This window comes from Macrobrachium rosenbergii, chromosome 14 (assembly GCF_040412425.1).
Source record: "Macrobrachium rosenbergii isolate ZJJX-2024 chromosome 14, ASM4041242v1, whole genome shotgun sequence".
NCBI classification, from domain to species: domain Eukaryota; kingdom Metazoa; phylum Arthropoda; class Malacostraca; order Decapoda; family Palaemonidae; genus Macrobrachium; species Macrobrachium rosenbergii.
Genome location: NC_089754.1, coordinates 12,912,283 through 12,932,802, shown reverse-complemented (window position 1 = coordinate 12,932,802; position 20,520 = coordinate 12,912,283). Strand labels below are relative to the sequence as shown.

Genomic DNA, 20,520 nt, shown 5'->3' with positions numbered 1-20,520 from the left:
TGACAAGATGTGAGAGGAACAATCGTGCACGGGGAGGAAGAACTCACTACTACGTACTGTGCAACAGAAGCAGAGAGATGGGAAGAGAGAATTACGTCATGAGTCGAAAAATAAGAAAACTGAATGATTCTTATGGAAAGAAAAAATACGGAGAGAAATGAGTAACATAGCGATAGTCATAATAGTAATAACAGCTGAGAGAAAAGGGAAAGACACTGAAAAAACCCAAGACGACGGAGAAGGTGAAGGATGAGGAGAGTTCGAAGGGAATCCTTGATGAAGTGCCCACCAAGGACCTCAAGTTTTTCAGTTTGAAGTCCGCAATATCACAGTTTCCGACTCTGGAGGGGCCCAGGGGTGACCTAGGGAATCTCGGACGGGGGTTCCCGCCACGGGGGCTGGGGGGTGTAGTGAGAGGAAACATGGATGGGGGAGAGACGCACCAAGAAAGACTGTTGGGATGGGAGAATGTTTGCTCCCATCCCATGACAAAGACCAACAAGGCTGTCGACGACGCCTTTCTTCTCTTAGCCAACCCCCAACCCCAGTAACCGCCATTCTCATGCGAGCGATTGTTAATTATGTTAATGTTCTTGGAAAACTATATCTCTCAAACTTTCATTCCGTTTTTGTCTCTTTCAGAACACGTTTTATCACGTACTCCTCTCCCTCTCTCTCTCTCTTCCACACACACGTACATGTACTGTATGTATGTATGTACAGTAAGTATGTGTATATATATATATATATATATATATATATATATATATATATATATATATATATATATATATATATATATATATATATATATATATATATATATATATATATATATATATATATATATATATATATATATATATATATATGTGATGTGATCCATTAAGGTATTTTAAGGTATTTCTGTAAATATACTGATATTTTCACAAACTGCAGTTTTTGAGATATAGTCCCAGCAACAATCGAATTCTGCATTTCGATTTATTCAAAGATATTTCTGTAATCCAGATAATAGAAGACAAGTTAAAATAAGCCTTTTTCTTAAAAAAAATGTAATACCGCATTGCAAGTCCTGGCCTTGGACACATGCGCATGAGAGGGAAATAGCAATCGGTCCTGAAATGTGGGTCACATTATGCCTAAAATATTTGGTGGATATTTATTTATTTGAAATATATTAGATAAGTACTCCTAAGTACAAAACACAGCTATGAAACTTGAATCGTTGAAGGCTTAGACAAAATAAAGCTGTCTCAAATTTAACCTACAATCCAATTCAAACAATCGTCAACACAGGAATAGTAATGGACGTAATGTCAGCTTTGATGGTAACCTAGACTATGGGTACAGGATCTTTACATCAAGTGCACGATAATGTAACTATTTAACAGATACTATGTTCATGGAGTAACATGTGTTCACCATATTCATATTACTTCGTTAGGATTTTGCCTTACAGATATTAATTTTCAGTGTTCTTTGTAAGACAATATATGTGGAAAGGCAGGTGGGATACAAGAAGATTTTTTAATAAAAAGAAAGGCATCATATCTCCATCTTTGTACAGCAACTAGAGAACTTCAAATCTTGCGTCAGTGCCAATGCTAGCCTACCTCGGATGTCACTGCTTACCTCGCAGGGTAACTTTGTAACTAAATGACAAAAAAAAAAGCAATGAGATCATAAAACATTAACGCGCAATGTACATAAACTGCCGTGTTAATATGTGCCTTCCACAACTGAAAATGCTTGGGTCCTTTTTACTCAGTCATGGGTCATGGGTACACATCTTTGGACTAATATTAGCATTTTGCACATCTAATTTAACTCTGCTATCTACTTCTATCGTCTATAGCAGTAAGACTGATTCATTAACTGGTATTAACTAGACGAATTTTGTTTCTGTACAAAGATCAGCGGAATTGCTGTTTAGGATTATCTGGACTTGTCTGAAAATAAATATTTTATAAACAATGGAAATCAAACTAATCTGAATTATGAAAGATCTGAGCAAAGAAAAAGGAAATTTTTGAGTTGACAGCCTACCCGCAACTGATATGGATCAAATTCCTTGAGTCAAACTTCGAATAAAATTCTGTGGAGTAATAAATGCCTAACATGTTCTCTCTGAAGATCAACTCTCAAGTCAACTTCGTAACGTATATCCAGCATCTTTATGCCCTGACTAATCTCCCGTGTGTCTAGTGGAATAAAACCTTTTCAACTTAGCCAGAGGATAATTCATTTTCTCTTTTGTTAAGTGTGCAATTTGATAACTGAACGTCTGCAAAACAGGGATAACTTGTACTGATATACGCAATAAAAAATTTTTATAATAAAAATCTTTATATCTAGTCTATAACCCAACCCTTACTTTCAACTATTGTAAGGTTACACTCTTGGCACGTTTTACAGATATTGCTCTTATAAACCGAATTCTCTGGTACTGACAATCTCAATAAGGCCAACAGTGACCTTCACCTACCTCTTTAAAACACGACAAAAACATGTCTTCAACTTTGCCATCATAATTTGATTTTCGCTTTTTCATGTTTTGCTTCTTGTGATCGTTGTTTAGACTTCCAAGTATAATATTTGATTTGTTTCTCCAGCCGTAAAAAGTGTCTTCCTCTACTTTTACTTTCTCTACCTTGGGAAACAATGAATCTCATTTTTACTGATGTTTCACATAAATTTTAACTGATTTTTTTTATATCGACTGAGGCTCACCCAAACTTTTATGGAAGAATATTTTACCTTTATTTCTATTAACAAAAATTTGAACATTTTCTTCATGAGACTTTTGTCAAAGACCCAAACCACAATACTGCCACAAAGTAAATGTCAAATGAACGTAGAGATACAATCTAACATATATGCAGTGTAAAACTGCATTAAAAGTACATCACAGTTAAGCAAATCGATTCGACAGACAATGGTTCCAAGCTCTACCCTTGGTATGCTACTCAATTATTTATTATCTCTGTTGCATCTCGGACCATAATAACCGATCGATTATACGAGCAACTTAAACTTTCACAATACTCAGGTATATACCGATATTGTTATTAAACATTTCGAAACATGAAGGAATACCACAAGTCATGACTGCCAGAAATTTTACGAGCAGATGTTTGTCATATTTCCTTAATTTTCTACAATATTCTCTACCTAAGAACTTAATTTCCCCATCGGAAGTGTATAGAGAAAAACCTCTTTGAAATCGTGAGGCCTGTGTGTCACACCTAAGAAAATTGAATGTACTTTATGGAAAAGGAACAACGGGAGAACGAATTCCAAAAGTCATCCTTTCTTCAAGTGTATTCACTTTACTACTGATGGGTAAGATGAATGGATCAGCAACAAAAATAATTATAAATTCGATAAAATTGCATTAGTTCACTGTTTATGAATCTGAAGATAAGATTTTGTTTTTCCTACTCTACTTTGATGGATTGTATTTGATTATGATAATAATAACTCTAACCTTATCTAACCTAGGCGACAGTGCAATGAGTGGAAATCTAACGAAAAACGTCAAATTTCCACCCAGTTTAAGCGGAGAGATTGAAGAAACGAACGCAGGCTACGTGACGCAGTGAACAGCGTCAACTCAAAGCAGAACTCTTCTTATGTGCAACGCCCAAAGAAAAGGTAAGTAGAAGCTGCCAATCACTAAATCAGAGACCATCTAGTTTTAATGAGAGGGTTGGGTTCCCATCACAGCAAACAATTTCAAGAAGAACAGTGAGACAAGTGGCTTCAGCACGAAGCAAGTTTGCTCCAGTAATTTTCAAATAAAAAGGTGCTGTTGCAGGGAAAAACTACACTAGGAAGTATTTACATTAACTTCAAACAAGTGTGATCTAAGTCTTATTCTGGTTAGTTTGTTACAACTTCAGGGCTCGAAATGCAGAAAGAAGCAAGAGAGAACCCTCGCGATTTTTAGATTAACTGTAGCAGCAAAATTAAAAGATCATCGTCGTCGAAAAGGCAAACATCGGAAGGAAGGTTTATTTCACAACGGAATAACGCATTCGGTTTTGTCTGCCCTGTCAGAGATGTCCCAGTATGCTTGAATGACGTCACGCAAGATTATAAAAAGGACGAAAAATGTCCCGTTATCGACAGAAACGACTCCCACAAAACTTTCAAAGAGCGGGGGATAAATTAACTTCCAGAGAGAGAGAGAGAGAGAGAGAGAGAGAGAGAGAGAGAGAGAGAGAGAGAGAGAGAGAGGGTGTAAAGAAATGGTCTGTTTATTTGCGAGAAAAAAAAAAAAACAGTTGCGCATTGACGAGACACAGAAAGAAGGCAAAACTACCTTGAACGACCTTGGCAGCCTAAGGTTGTCGAATTTTGCTGAGTCATATCCTTATTGCAGAGCCTTTTCCTAAGGAAAACAGGCCCCATGAACGATCTTTTCCCGCCATAGTTATTCTTGCAATTTTCTGCTTTACCAACACAAAAAAAGGAGCAAAAATAGTCATATGTAGAAATAATTATCCTTTTCATAGCATAAGCATTTAACTTCAGCATGAATCATACATGTATTAGTGTGGGTGTTACAAAGGATAATACAGTTCTGACGGTTAAATTACATACCATTTCCGCGTCAAACAAGATGCGTGGGCAGTTATCACCACTAGTCGATGGAGATGATATCTTTCTCCAAAAAATTATGGTAATAGAATTTTCCGGCATGCTCTCTCCCCGTGTACCCTACACTTAAAACAACTTACATCTGCAACTTTCAGATTGTGCACTGAATACATATGTACACATAAATAAGCAAACAAAAAATCTATCAATCTACAGTAGTGTTGACTGGTTATAGCAGCTTTACGTATAGGCTATACTGACCTTTTATTCAGTTATTCTCTTATACTATTACTACTACTTCCACTAAATTGCAGTCCTGGTGAAAATTTTCAATTCCTTTATATTTCTTGTTCAAAAGTCAAAGCATGAATGGGGCAGTTAATCACTGTGTTTTGATTTTAGAACTTAAACACTAGCGCAGCTTGTGCCGAATCGCTGCATTAAAGCTGTCTTATGCTCTTCGCCCATAAACATGAAAATGGATTTTCATTGACGAGGTCGAAAATCTGCCTCTCCTCGTAAATGATGTTATTGCTTAACCTGGGGGAATGCAATGCTCATCCGGCGCCACTGATTGGCTTCCTATTGAAAACTGGCGTCGCTACATCGTCTGAACCCAATTAAGGTTCACTTCATAAGCTGGTTCCAGACATGGAGGGCGGCTATTAATTCGCGTAATCGCATTTTCTATTATATACTATTGATTTTTCCAAAAATTTAGTGGCTTCATATATAAAGTGATTTTATACATAAAAATATGAGAGAGAGAGAGAGAGAGAGAGAGAGAGAGAGAGAGAGAGAGAGAGAGAGAGAGAGAGAGAGAGACCACACACTCATACTGACTGACTCGACTCGAGAGAGAGAGAGATCTTTTTGAGGCAATGGCAGCCTTGTTTATAAACATTAAAGTTGCTGTTTGAGTTTCTTGAAATAACATCTGCAAAACTGAGTGAGTGGAAAGCAACAAGGGAATAAAGGTTTGCACTGTATATTGGCATTCATCCTTTTCTTACAAGATAAACAGATTTGAATGAGTATAAATAAAAACATTCCTAGAACTAATAATATTGACAAAATAAAACAAACTCTCACTCTCTCTTCGGACTGCAATAACATTTTAACTATGCTTTGTATCGATTGGTAGAGGTATTAGTAAGCACCGTTGGGTCAAGCCATTTTGTGGGAGGGTGACCGTTACTGAATTCAAAAGACGTTTGAAATATAACCCCGTAAAGTTCTTTGTGGAGACGGGGCCACTGATCTAGTAACATCATCCCTCAATTGCTTCCTTTTTTTGTTAAAAGCTGATGAGGAACACGGAGCTATACCCTCTATAATAACAAAGGCAATAATATATATACACACACACACATATATATATATATATATATATATATATATATATATATATATATATATATATAGATATATATAGATAGATAGATGATAGGTAGATTGATATGTGCGTGTGTATGAGAAGAATGTAAATTAAACAAAACTACTTGAAAATAAAACGAATACAAGCTAACACATGACCTCTTTGTCGAATATGATGAAAAGTAGAGGCATCAACCACAAAAAATATCAGAATTCTTTGGCAGCGAACCAAGGGCACTTATAAGTATCCGCTGAATGTTAAGGCAGGGACTGGGAATTTCCACCGTGCCATAGCGGTAGAGACTAGAGAATCTCCTCCATTCCTTAGGGGTGGAGACTCAGATCTCCTATCTTCAGTTCAGCCTAACGGTTCGGATCATAACTCTCCTAATTCATTTATTTGTTGGCGTTTGTCTCGCGTTTCTGACAGACCGTTCACCTCTCACTGAACTCTGGACTCTGAGTATCGCTAGTGTATATAAGCCAATCAATCAATCAATCTCTGATCTAACTCTGACAGTGGAAAGACATTGGGCAGTCTAGAACAGCATTACAGAGTAACACAAAAACATTGTCGAAAAACTCAGCCACCGAATGATTCGTGTCCTTGGAATTCCAGTGGTTTGAAAAGGTTCAGACAACCTTGAGCCATTTTCCCTCTTGGCTGCAAGGAATAGAACAGTTTTATTTTAAGTTTAATACTCTTATTTTGAGTACAGTAAAGTGAAAAGAATTTGAAACTTGTGAGTCGAAAAAGTTTTCCCCCATCCAAGAGAGACGAATTTAAGATCAGTTATTACTAAATTGTTCTTGATTTTCGGAACTGCCGAAACATCACGATAAGAGGGGAAGAGACACCAGCAGAATAGACTGTCTGCGCTTTCCACGCAAGAATATAAACAGAAAACGAAGGCCTGCAATATGTAGCAGGCCTACGATAAAAGCAGAGACGTAGTATTCATGCACCTCTCACGGAGGCAAAGGTCAAATCAGATCATGGGCCAGACGTCACTTTTGACGGAGTGCATGTGAATAAATGTTAAAACGGGGTTCATGTTTACGGATGAAATGTTTGATGTACTGATGTGCAGCAGGCGAGGTCGACAAAAAGGAAGCTTGGGAGAACTTTCTTCTTGAAATCAATATGACAACACAAGTTGTCAGAGAAAGAAATAACTACAGTCAATAATGATATGATCACTGCAATATAGTACATTTGTTCTGCAGTTCCTAACACTACTTCTGCAAGCATACGAGTCTACGAAAGTGAAACAGGTGCGTAAACTATTAACCACATAGAAAATCTAGGTGAAATAAGCCGTAATCTATTAATAGAGAATTCCATGCACAATTGCCTGTTTCAGGCAAGATGCTTGTTACATAAAACACTCATACCTGAGAAGCTGTGACATTATTTAAGGAAAACTAAAGCCAGCTTTGAAGATGGTTGACAGAAGAGAAAGAGCCTTTGGTAGAGAAAATTGATTAGTATAGAACTAGTGGAACGACCATTACTCTTGGGAATAAGAAAACATTTGACGAATATGTTGGGATGTGGTGCAGTTAATAAAGGAAATCACTCAGAAGCTAAAAATAATATAGCAAGGTGAATCACGCATCTCTCTCTTTGACGGCATAATCACCTATTGATTCCATGCTCGGTTTTATTCAGTTTCTCTCTAAAGGTTTCATGGAACTTCTTATTGTTTTAGACATCTTGAAGATTTTTCACCAGATCTACCATAATTTTTTTTTTATCAGTTACCTTCTGGTTTTAAGTCTTTCTGCAACCTGGCTTCGAGTTTAAGATGGTTCTGCTGTTGCGAGAGGTATCTCTCAAGAACCTGGTCTCATCTTTATTCTTTTATTCTATATTTCACCAATGATCTTGAGCAGAGGTTCCTTGGTTCGATCAGTAATGTATCGATAAAATCCACTCCTCGAAAATACTTCCCTTATTTTACTCAATATATCTTCAACACTTTCAGTGGTTTTAACGAGGCTGTCGATGTCCATCAGGATAGAACCTGTTGTACATCAATATCTGTATAACAAACTTCCCCCTAAACTCTGTCAGTATCCGTCATATTAATTCTGATGTATAAAAAATGATCGGTGTTGTTAATTTTTTCCAATCTATCAATTGAAAAGCTTCTTCTATGATAAAATCATCGCAAATACTTCTGAGAAAAGTTCCGGTTTTCAGTAATTAATTATGCATACAACCACTGACTTTTCATCGGCATTTTAACTTTAATGATAACAGCCGTTAACGCTCTGAACTTGATTGAACAATCTAGTGACGGTGACGACGCACGGCGTGCTTCCACTAGCGATTAGGCGTAAGGTATGACACTGTAATTCAGGGCAGGGGGGGGGGAGGGCTCCTTGGGGCGTATTGTAAGAACCAGGAGACTTCGTACTACTATAGGTCAGGCTCGGTAAGGTCATATTAAAATAGTATAGGTCCCTGTACTTATAAGCCATAAAGGTTTTAACAAACGAAACCTACTACTCTGTCTAGTTTCTTTTCATACATAGTCGTATCCATCACACTGAGCAACGCTTTTCTCGTGTATTTTCAAGTTTTCAGACCGCAATTCAACACAGTTAACCACCCCAGTGTTATTTTACAATTTTAACCATTCTGTCTGTACTTCTTTTAACCATTGATACGGAAACTACATTGAAAACATAAGTGAAGAGTTAAGCATTCCAATGAAATCTGTTGCAATTCGTGAACTTAGAAGAGGATAGGTAAGCTGCTTTCAATGGTCTTTCACTGTCCCGCAAAGGAAAAACTTGGCCTTCTCTTGCCTGTTGCTCCAGAACCATATCAACCTCAACTCTCCGTAGGAAAGTTTATATTATATCTATACCAATCTTCTTCCCATTCTTCTGTCTTACAATACTTAGATTTTAAGGTGCTTGCATCGTCTGGGGCTATTAGGCTAAGCAGAAAACAAAGGGACGCATGATAGCATGAAATATTATATGCCACAATTTTCCGTTGAAAATATAGCGAAAACTTATTCTTGCTCGTGTTCTTAAGGTATGTAGAAAAATAACGGAACATGATGAATAATAAACGTGGAAGCATCAACAAACTACTACTGGAATATGTTTCATCCAATTAAGGGTTTTCCTTCGGTTTTTTTTATTCATATGTCAATCTGTTTTGGAATTCACTTTCAAAACTTTCATAGCTGTGGATCTTAGGAAGAGCGCCTTTCTATGATGCGCATGACACTGGAAATTATTTTGAAAGTGAATTCCAAAACAGATGGACATATGAATAAAAAAAACCGAAGAAAACCCTAAAATCGTAATTGGATGAAACATATTTCAGTAGTATTTTGTTGATGCTTTCACGTTTATTATTCATCATTTTCCGTTATTTTTCTACATACCTTACGAACACGAGCAAGAATAAGTTTTCGCTGTATTTTCAACGGAAAATTGTGGCATATAATGTTTATTCCCGCGGCCGGCTGATGAAGAGTTAGAGGAATTTATTTCTGGTGACAGAAATTCATTTCTCGCTATAATGTGGTTCGGATTCCACAATAAGTTGTAGGTCCCGTTGCTAAGTAACCAACTGGTTCTTAGCCAAGTAGAATAAGTCTAATCCTTCGGGCCAGCCCTAGGAGAGCTGTTAATCAGCTCAGTGGTCTGGTAAAACTAAGGTATACTTAACTTTTCATGCTACCATGTGTCCCATTGTTTTCTGCTTAGCCTAATAGCCTCAGACGATGCAAGCACCTTAAAAACTAAGTATTGTAAGATAGAAGAATGGGAAGAAGATTGGTATAAATATAATATAAACTTTGCTACCGAGAGTTGAGGTTGATATTATTTATATATATATATATATATATATATATATATATATATATATATATATATATATATATATATATATAGGTGACGTAGATAAGTCAAAGCAGCACCCTTTGTCAAACTTTACGATAAAATTTGAAATATGACTTGAAATATCGTCCTCCTCGATAAAAGATTTGACATTACCGAAAGTCTAGCTAATGAATAAAGGCTGATTCTACTACTCTCCACATACACTTTGGTGCTATTTTTAAAATCTGTTCTATGATCTAGAACTAAAGAATGTGTTGTCACCACATTTAACAAGACTAAGAGCGTAGGAGTTTGCATATATACATATATACTTGTATATATATACATGTATATATATAACACATATATGTATATATATACGAGTATATATGTATATATCCAAACTCCTACGCTCTTAGTCTTGGTAATGTGGTGACAACACATTCCTTAGTTCTAGATCATAGAACAGATTTTAAAAATAGCACCAAAGTGTATGTGGAATTCAAAGTAGTAGGAGAGTAGTAGAATCAGCCTTTATTCATTCACTAGACTTTCGGTAATGTCAAATCTTGTATCGAGGAGGACGATATTTCGAGTCATATTTCAAATTTTAACGTAAAGTTTGACAAAGGCTGCTGTTTTGACTTGTTATCTACGCGTCACCTATTCCGAGGTGCTGGTACTAAACACCGTAAGGTAAATGTAAAGTAGACGGCCGCACGAAGATATCGTTTATTAACATAATTTGTCGACCACACAATACAGAAATGGGTGTATATAATACTTTGATCCCCGACGGGCTAGTGCCAAGCACGGCGTCCCAAGGAGCTTCCGCCATTTTAATACTAGCACCTCGGAGTAGGTGACACGTACATAACAAGCCAAAGTAGCACCGTCAAAACTTCAAATGCTCCTGTGGTTTCCTTTATCTCTCTTGCATTGACCCAGGATGAGTTTGTTTTATGGAATTCTGATGTGGGCATCGATGCTGTCCAGAAAGATCTAAGTACTGAACAGGACAATTACAACGATCTACACTCAATGACCACCTGCCCCTTCGGAGATCGTTGAGGAAACGGAGTCGGCTGTTATTAAAATTCTTACCCGACAGGCAATTCAGCCATAATATTTCAATGGCCATTTTAACTATACACATTGTTCCACTTCAGAATATTTTCACTTCTGCTCAATTTATTTTCTGACTATTTTCATACCTCATTTTATTGACGGGGAGACATTTTGGTAATCATGCGAAAGCTCCTGTTATTAATACTGCAAATGACATATGTTTATACAACTGTGGATCTTTTATTCATCATAAAAAAAGCACGACATAGCCTATTGTTCTGTTTGCAAAAGACGACCCCTTTCTGCTGAAGATAATGCCGAGAAATGAATTATCCTTCCCTCTTTCAGAAGTATAAATATTTTGCCTAATGTGAATAACGTCCCACAGAACAAAGCACGCTGGCGTCCAACAAGGTTTCGTAAGAAAATCACTGGAATCCCTCAGATTTCTTTAAAAATAATACAAGGCATTTACCGATTCTATTAAAATCACTTTTATATTTCATAATAAAATTACTGAAATTCGCTAGATTTCTTAAGATAATTCATGAACTGCTCTGGATTTTACCAGCAAGTTCCTGCATTTTTCTGGGTTTCATAAGCAAATTCTATGGATTTCATACGAAAATACTAAACTCCTCTGATTTCCTAAGAAAAATCTGGAACTCCCCTTGATTTCTTACGAAAACAACATCTCTCGATTCCATTAGAACATCCCAAAGTCCTCCTAAATTATCCGCAGGTACAATTATCATTTGTGTCAAAAGGTTTGCACAATCTACGTAAGCGGTTTCAGAAACAATCAATACCACTGATCCGATTTATGTCAACTGTATCAGATAAATTCTTGAAGAGAGAATAAGGATCTGTTACTGCTTTGATAAAAATACAGCATTGTTTTGAAATTCTGGATTATCAATACAGCGTACTAAATTCTTTTCTAATAACTGATCTCTTCTTCCTGTATTGCCTATTACCTTCTGCTACTTATAAAAATGAACACCATATTCCTTGGGAGCTTGAATTTCAAGCCAATGGCCCCTGTGTGCTTGTTCCATACGAATAGGGTTCACCTGAATAATAATAATAATAATAATAATAATAATAATAATAATAATAATAATAAAAAAAATTCATGGGAGTGGGAAGTTAACTATGTCATAGCTCCGGTTCATCTCTGCAAGCTGCAGGCAGTCATACTCTAACCCCTCCCACTACAGTAAACTGCTGGACGATAAGGGTGGTGGTGGTGGTGATAGGGGAGGGGCGGGCTGTTCGGAGTCAAGACAGCTGCGATGATTATCTGGCTGTCAATAAAGAGATGATTCGTTGCATCCAACATCAGTGAACTTACAGCTTTAGTACAGTATTAGAAATATAGCTCAAGAGTTTTTGGCACAATTTTGATTGCCTTTTCACCTACAAGGCAGTGTTTTCCAAATAGCTCCTTTCCTCTCTCCGCATGGAAGCTCATCATCATTTGTCCCCCGTTTTTTTTTTTTTCTGACTTTCAAACGGAGGCTGCAGAGTTGAAAAAATAATAACGTGAAGATACCATCAACTAATTTTTGTATAACAAGGAGCATATAGGCTAGTCACTTTAGACTGGCACTGAGAGAGAGAGAGAGAGAGAGACCACACCCTAAACATTACCTTAGTTGCATCAACCATGCTCAACACACAGACATACACACACACACATACTGCACAAATTATTACCAACCCCTCCCGTGTGACCACAAACGGTAAAATAAACGATTAATAGATCCGCAGACAAACTGAACTCCATTTACAACTGTAAACAATTATTACACATTCAAGAGATACTGGAAATAAGTCTCTGTTGTGAGCAACAGCAATGGGTTCCCGAATTTCATACAGTGTGTCAGAGAGAGAGAGAGAGAGAGAGAGAGAGAGAGAGAGAGAGAGAGAGAGAGAGAGAGAGCAAACTTCTCCAAAGTCACCTGACGTCTGTCCTTGTTTACCAAGAAGAGAAACGCAATAGAGTTCCAAGATCTCAGTCGACGTGGGCATACAAGAATCAGGAGTGCTGTCCTTCCGACTTTAAAACGAAAACGTTGCAGGGTAAGTAAGATGAGGAGGACCAGAACGCGAACAGTCTAGGGGGAAAACGAAGCAACAGATCAGGAGAAATATGACTGTGCAACTTTTTTTCCAAAAACCAGTTACGAAAAAGGAAGAGTTAAATCCTCTCATCATTCGAGACGCCGGACTATCGTTTCCAAGAAGGTTCAGCCCCACTCTTTTTCCTCTCCTGTTCTTCTCGGTTCCTGGAGCTTCGGGGAGGAGAGGGTCGTTTGGTTGTCCATATCATTAGTCTTTGCATATTAAAAAGTAATATTCTCAATAACCATTCACAATTACTACTTTTAACATAATTTAAAAAAAATGTCCAGTCTGAAGCATCAACAACTCTCTTGAAGTCCAGAGTCTGAAGCATCATGACTCTTCATTTTATCAATGCATCTAATCCCAACACAAAAACTAAACAAAATAATTCGAAGTTACAATTTAAAGAATTGAGCAGACTGATATACACACGGGAGAAGGGTGCAAAAAAGCCCATTACCAGTTGCAAAGGTGCCATCCGGGCCTTGAGGAAATCTTGCTGAATCAGAAACAAAATGCATCATTTAAAATAGGGTTGTGCTGATAACTGCGTGCAAAATAGAAGCAATAATAATAATAATAACAATAATAATAATAATAATAATAATAATAATAATAATAACAATAATAATATTTGTTTGCTGTCCGAAATATGTACAAAGCTTTGGTAAATTTTGTTCTGTATATAGGTTCTATATAAAATAAGTATATATATATATATATTTATATATATATATATATATATATTTATTCTGTATATAGGCTATATATATATATATATATATATATATATATATATATATATTATTCATATACACACACATATTACATATATATTACATATATATTTACATAAATATATATATATATATATATATATATATATATATATATATATATATTATTCACACATTATATATATATATATATATATATATATATATATATATATATATATATAGATATAAAATCAGCCAGGAGAAGGATGAAAAGAAATGGCTTGAACGGAGCACTTTCATGTATTTCTACACCTCATCAGGGTCAGGTAGAGGTGCCAAAGAAACAAATACAGAGTCACAAGAAGATTTGGTGGCAAGGCAAACAATGCTAAAAAGACAAACAACGCTAACAATTGCCGAACAGTGGTTATGCCTAATAACCTACTCGTTTTACAATACCGTTCGTTAAAATTTCATCAACTTCATATAAGCCTAAGCTGATATTTAATACATTGTCACAGTCATTTTTAATTATACAGGATTCTACTAAATTTATTTTGAAGGAAATTATGTTTAGCAAAGATCCTGTGAAAAGAAATTGAATAGAATACTGTATAATTAAAACAGGTTGTGACAATTCATTAAATATCAGCCAAGGTTTATATAAAGTTGATGAAATTTTAACGAACGGTATTTTGAAACAAGTAAGTTATTAGGCATTACCACTACCACTATTCGGCAATTGTTAGCGTTGTTTGTCTTTTTAGCATTGTTTGCCTTGCCACGAAGTCTTCTTGTGACTCGGTATGTATTTGTTTCTTTGGTAATTGTACCTGAACCCTGATCAGGGGTAGAAATACATGAAAGCATTTGCTTCAAGTCACTTCTTTTCACCCTTCTCCTGGCTGAAAGAAAATATGATCATCACACGTCTACAGTGATTTGTTGCAATATAAATAAATAAATAAATATACATATATATATATATATCTATAAATATATATATAAAAATATATATATACAGTATATATGTAAATATATATATCTATATATAAAATATATATAAATATATATATATAAATATATATATATAACCATATATATATATATATAAATCTATAACTACATATATCTATATATATATATATATATATAAATGGGTATAAATAAAGATATAAATATATATATATATATATATATATATAAATAACTATATAAATATAAATATGTATAAATATAACTATATAAATATAAATATATATATATATATATATAAATATATATAGAAAAATAATACACATATATATATATATATATAAATATAAATATAAGTATATATATAAATGCATATATATAAAAATATAAAATATATACAAATATATATATATAATATAAATATATTATATAATTTATATATATAAATATATATAGGCCTACTGTATATCTATCATACATATATAAATATATACTGTATATATATATATTTATATATATACATATATATATATATTCATAAATATGCATATATATATATATATATATATATATATACTGTATTAATATATTTTATATATATATACATAAATGTAATATATATAAATATACATATGTATATATAAATATATGTGTATGGGGTGTACTCGCACGCGCGAATGCGTGAATATTTCGTGTACAAAGTTTTTTTTTCTTAGCCCTTTGCCAGTTCCATTATTGAACTTTATATGGCTGCTGGATTGAAAAAGACTAGGAAAAATCTGTAACAGCAGGGTGTTGTATAAAAGACTGGTGGGAAAGAAAGTAGTGGCTTATGATATACGATGAACACTTGAGATGATTTAAATATGGAAAATATTTTAAGTGACAAATTGAAGGAAAATATTTCAGATATGAAACAATAAGAAATATTATTTAGGTGACAAGGAAATTTATTACGATATTTGAGATAAATAAACATAACCAAAATAAGAGAATTAATGAGATACTTTAACTACAAACGATAACGGGAATATACAGTATATATGACAAAAACATTCAACTATACATGAAAATGAATACCAGACCTCAAGAAAATAAAAGTAAAACACCTTGAATTAAAGAAAAATATTCTTACGGTGGGAATAAAACGACATACTGTCATGAGTAAAACGTAAGAATTTATTTCAAATTCCAACAAAAAGCTGAAATGCCGTATGCGCCCGTGGTACGTGGTGAACACAGGCAGTATGATAAGAGAATTAAGTCAGAAAAATGACTAAGGCGAATGTCGAAATTGCCCAAATGAATGGCGAAACGACATTCTATTCAAGACAAAACATCTGAGAGAAGCAAAGCACATACTACCTTGAGTTGGCTACATGGCGAAAGGTGACAAATGATTGGCTCAGTTTGTAAATGGCGGCGTTAAACTTGAACATTATTTTGCCAGATGAACAATGCTTGACTGGGCGGGAAAAAACACTGCGTTGTTCATGTTCAATGGGTGAACAGTACTTTGCCAGATGAACACGCCTCCATTTAATGAACAACTGAAAAGGGTATCTTACAGGTTTCTTTTTTAATCACAGCGCAGTACTATGAAGAAAAAAAACTCCTTAATTTACTTTAGAAACATAGATTTCAGAGTTATTTTTGAACTAGTAAATATTGCTGTGACAGATAAACTACTTAGTCTAATTTATAACAAAATCAATTCATGGTTTGTTGAGGAAAAGTAAGCAAAGCACTATTTCGCCACATGAACAGTGTATGGCTATTTTCATTGAGAAGTGAACGGTAACATGATGGATAACCACAGCTCAGGTTGATCAAGCGGATAAGCTCTATACAATTTTCAAAATACAAGTTATCATCGTTTACCGACGACGGAGTTGCTGTAACACCAGTTTCTAAATTCCAAACCAATCAGCTGCCAGCTTTCTTCACGTAACCTTCTCAGGAAAGTGAATTCGTTTCAGTAATTACCTCAAATAATAAATATTTATGTGAACAGTGTTCATTCATCTCTGCCTTCCATTTCATCAAAATAATTTAAGTACCAGCTGCTGATCTTTTCTAATTTTCATTGGCTGTCGCCCACCGCTCCCCTCGTGAGGGAATTCAGACGGTTTAGCCTACATAGGTTTAGGCAATTTATATCAGTCAATTTTTTGTATCTCTATTCAATGAACCAAGCTATGTACATTTTTCCATCAAATTGAGGTCTGTTTATACGACAAAATTACTAACCACATATTGATCAAAATCAGTGGAAATGACTCTATAATTGAACTGGCAGAGTACAATGGGCAAAATACTGTTAAATTCTTTAATGAAATGCTGACAAACCTGTCATTTTTTCTTTAGAGTACAGGGAAAGGACCCCAGACCAATGGAATCGCAGAACCATCCCTCTTCCTTGAACTACGGTTTTCGTATATTTGGAAACGTTCTGGCGATTTTGGGTTTTTTGAACACAACGGCTACACGGGAATGGGAATTTCATCAAAGAACTTAAAGTTTTGAAGTCATACTCATAGCCGCCGTAATATTTTCATACCAATTTTTCTTGCTTTACCTACACTGCATTTTGGTGTAAATCACTGGAACCCATAAAAACAGCAATGTTGCTCCTGCTTTCATTAATCAATTAAAATAACAGTAACGAAGACTAAAACTATCAAATGTAAACAAAAATCATACAATCTTACAAGAAAAATGTGATTTGAAAATACATCCAATCCTTTTTGGCGAGAGAGAGAGAGAGAGAGAGAGAGAGAGAGAGAGAGAGAGAGAGAGAGAGAGAGAGAGCACCGAGTATTTGGGAGCAAAGTGTTCTGTGAGATGGTGAGAGGGTGGGCAAGGTAGTGGCTAAGGAGATAGGAGGAATCCGTCCATGCACGTGACCCGAGAGAGCAAGAGCGAGAGGGAGAAAGAAAACTGCGATGATCGTATTTGCATTCCAACAAAGGTACCTCTTCGTTGCCAACATTAAGGTACTCCCACAACACGTAGGAACACTAAGTATAGGTAAGGTAGGTAAGGATGATTTTTTTTTTTTTTTTTTTGCTTACCTTTTTGATACTTTACTGAGCTCCAGCTCGGCCAAGTACTGCCACTGGTTGGGAGAGAGAGAGAGAGAGAGAGAGAGAGAGAGAGAGAGAGAGAGAGAGAGAGAGAGAGAGAGAGATTATCTTCATAAAAATATTACACGAAACGAGTTCATTATATGAATAGCCTCATTCACTATTTGGAAATGTTAATGCAGTACAAACAGTTACGGATATCTTATACAAAGTTATAAGTTTCCCGTAAGTGTCCCGAAAATAATACAATATAAATCTTGACTTTCCGTAAATTATCATTATTAGTATTATTATGAGAGAGAGAGAGAGAGAGAGAGAGAGAGAGAGAGAGAGAGAGAGAGAGAGAGAGAGAGAGAGACGAAGCCAGTCACCATGGCACCAGAAAATACTGAAGAACAATGAAGAGGGATGACTTGGGTAAGAATTAAATCATTATTATCTCGTAGTTTTCACTATCTTATAAAATGCGCAGCATTTTATAAATATGTCAAATATTAATGCTATCGTGATTAGTTTCCACGTATCTACGATGGATAAAAAAGTTCTAATAACAGAGTGTTTTATGGCCATATTCCAACAGAACATAACCGCTGACAGAGAGATGGAAAGAAACTGAAAGTTGTTCCAGCCAGAAAAAAATATATCCAAATACGTGTTTATTCTCAAAGAAACAAACCAGTTCAAATCAACCTCATATTTTCTTGAGTGAATGAAAAATCATAGTTCACGAATGTCATTCCATCGCAAGATACTAAATTAATGGGCAAAGTTCAAAAGTTTCAATAATTCTAACACATGGAAACATAAAACTGTTCAAAAACAGCCTAATTTGAAAGCAAGGTATATATATATGTGTGTGTGTGCAATACTTACAGAAAAATCATTAACCTGTAAATACCAACCTCATTACCTGGGGGCAAAATTTACAAAACTATCTTACCTGTTTGACTATCACCGTGAATACAGGTGTCGTATGTGTGGTTTTATCCTCGGTTAAAAATGAATAAGTTCACTTTCAAATTTAAATATCAAATCCACTAATTAGGCGAGGTAACTGGCCCTTCCTATACACAAGCATACCTAACCTCGAGCACGGCCAAAAGACCACTGAATTGGAACTTTGGAAGCAACCCATTCACCCCTTGTCTCAGCCATCTTCCAGGTCGGTTGCCAGATGCACCTAGCAAGGCAAACTATCGTACGCTCCGGCACCAAAGTAGTCTTTTATAACTATTGCATGAAGATTGCTGTTACTTGATTTATAGTATCAGTTTTTCTTTACAGAACTTTAAAAAGATATGTAGGGGTTATAAAAGGATGAGATTTTGTGGTTATTGCTATAATACACTTCTGAGATAATTAACCTTTGCTGAGGGTTTGAAACGTAGCAGTTTGAAAATAAATCTTCATAAGATTTATAGATGAAATACAACGCTAAACATAGAGAACTTGCATTCATTCATCCTCCAAAAAATACATTATATTAACATATCAACATATAACAAGCGTTTAAGGAAAAGTCAATCATAAAATTAACACCAATAAAAAAAAGCGGCTGCTGGAACCGAGTGAAAGAAAGATTTATGACGTTGAAGTTTGTGATTGGCTGCCGTGACAAGATCCGTTTCCTGATTTAACGAAGGTCCTCCTTTCTTTGCTGTCTATTTTAGAGAAGCCTGAGGATATGCAGTGAGCGCGCACACACACACACACATATTATATATATATATATATATATATATATATATATATATATATATATATATATATATATATATATATATATATATAAATACAAATATATATATATATATATATATATATATATATATATATATATATATATATATATATATATATAATTATATAACTGCATGATGAAAAAATAACAATTATTGCACTGCACTTTTATATATAATATTCTTTCTTTTTGATATACACTACTAGTAACACTTAAGACTATGTGCTTTACTCTTCAGTCTTTTATTTTATATATTTAACAAGTTAATTAAACATCTTTAGCTCTGCATCAGAGAGTTAAAGCATGGATGATGATATGCAGAAACGAGCTTACAAGGCAAAGAGGCAGGCAAAGAGGCAGGCAGAGAGAGAGAGAGAGAGAGCGCAATTATAGTTAAATACACTTAGTAACAGCTGAACCAAGGTAAAATCACACACAAAATCACATTTTATTGGAAAAACATGACAGATGACTGAAGGACTGATAGGCGAAGAGCAGTGTAGGATAGAACAGTTTCTCAACCTTTCTATGGCCGGGGCCTCCTCCGAGCAGACCTAAGTCCTCACGACTCCCCTGAGTTACTGTATCTAGGGTAGTAGATATAGTGATGATTGCAGTTCGTAGAGAACTAAGGACTCGACACTTCTACCCCTGTTACAAATCAAGTGACATTCTAATCTGGATGAAAGTTTTATTTAATATACTCAAAATTTTCTCAAGGATCCCCTGTATGGATTAAGGGTTAATTGTGAAATAGTTGACTAGGAAGTTCGAGTGTAAATAGGAAAAACTGGCTGTAACATCCATGGGACTTAAGTAAAGCTTGTGACAAGTTGACAGAGGTATGGAGAAGAAGGTAACTTTAAAGTAACTGTATTTTTTGTGGTGAAAGCTTCTGATTCAGCAGTTGAAGTGTGAATGCAGCAGAAACCCTGTTCTTATTTTCCTTGTCATTCCATGTTAATGA

General features: G+C 35.1%; 1 protein-coding gene across 1 annotated transcript in view; it reads right to left on the bottom strand.

Annotated features, from left to right (window-relative positions):
- Positions 1-18,921, bottom strand: part of LOC136845721 (mucin-2-like) — a 202,351-nt gene extending 183,430 nt beyond the window's left edge. Inside the window, 1 exon segment of the mRNA XM_067115922.1 lies at positions 18,753-18,921. The gene's annotated coding sequence lies outside the window, so the exon portion shown is untranslated.
- Between the last annotated feature and the right edge of the window lie 1,599 nt (positions 18,922-20,520).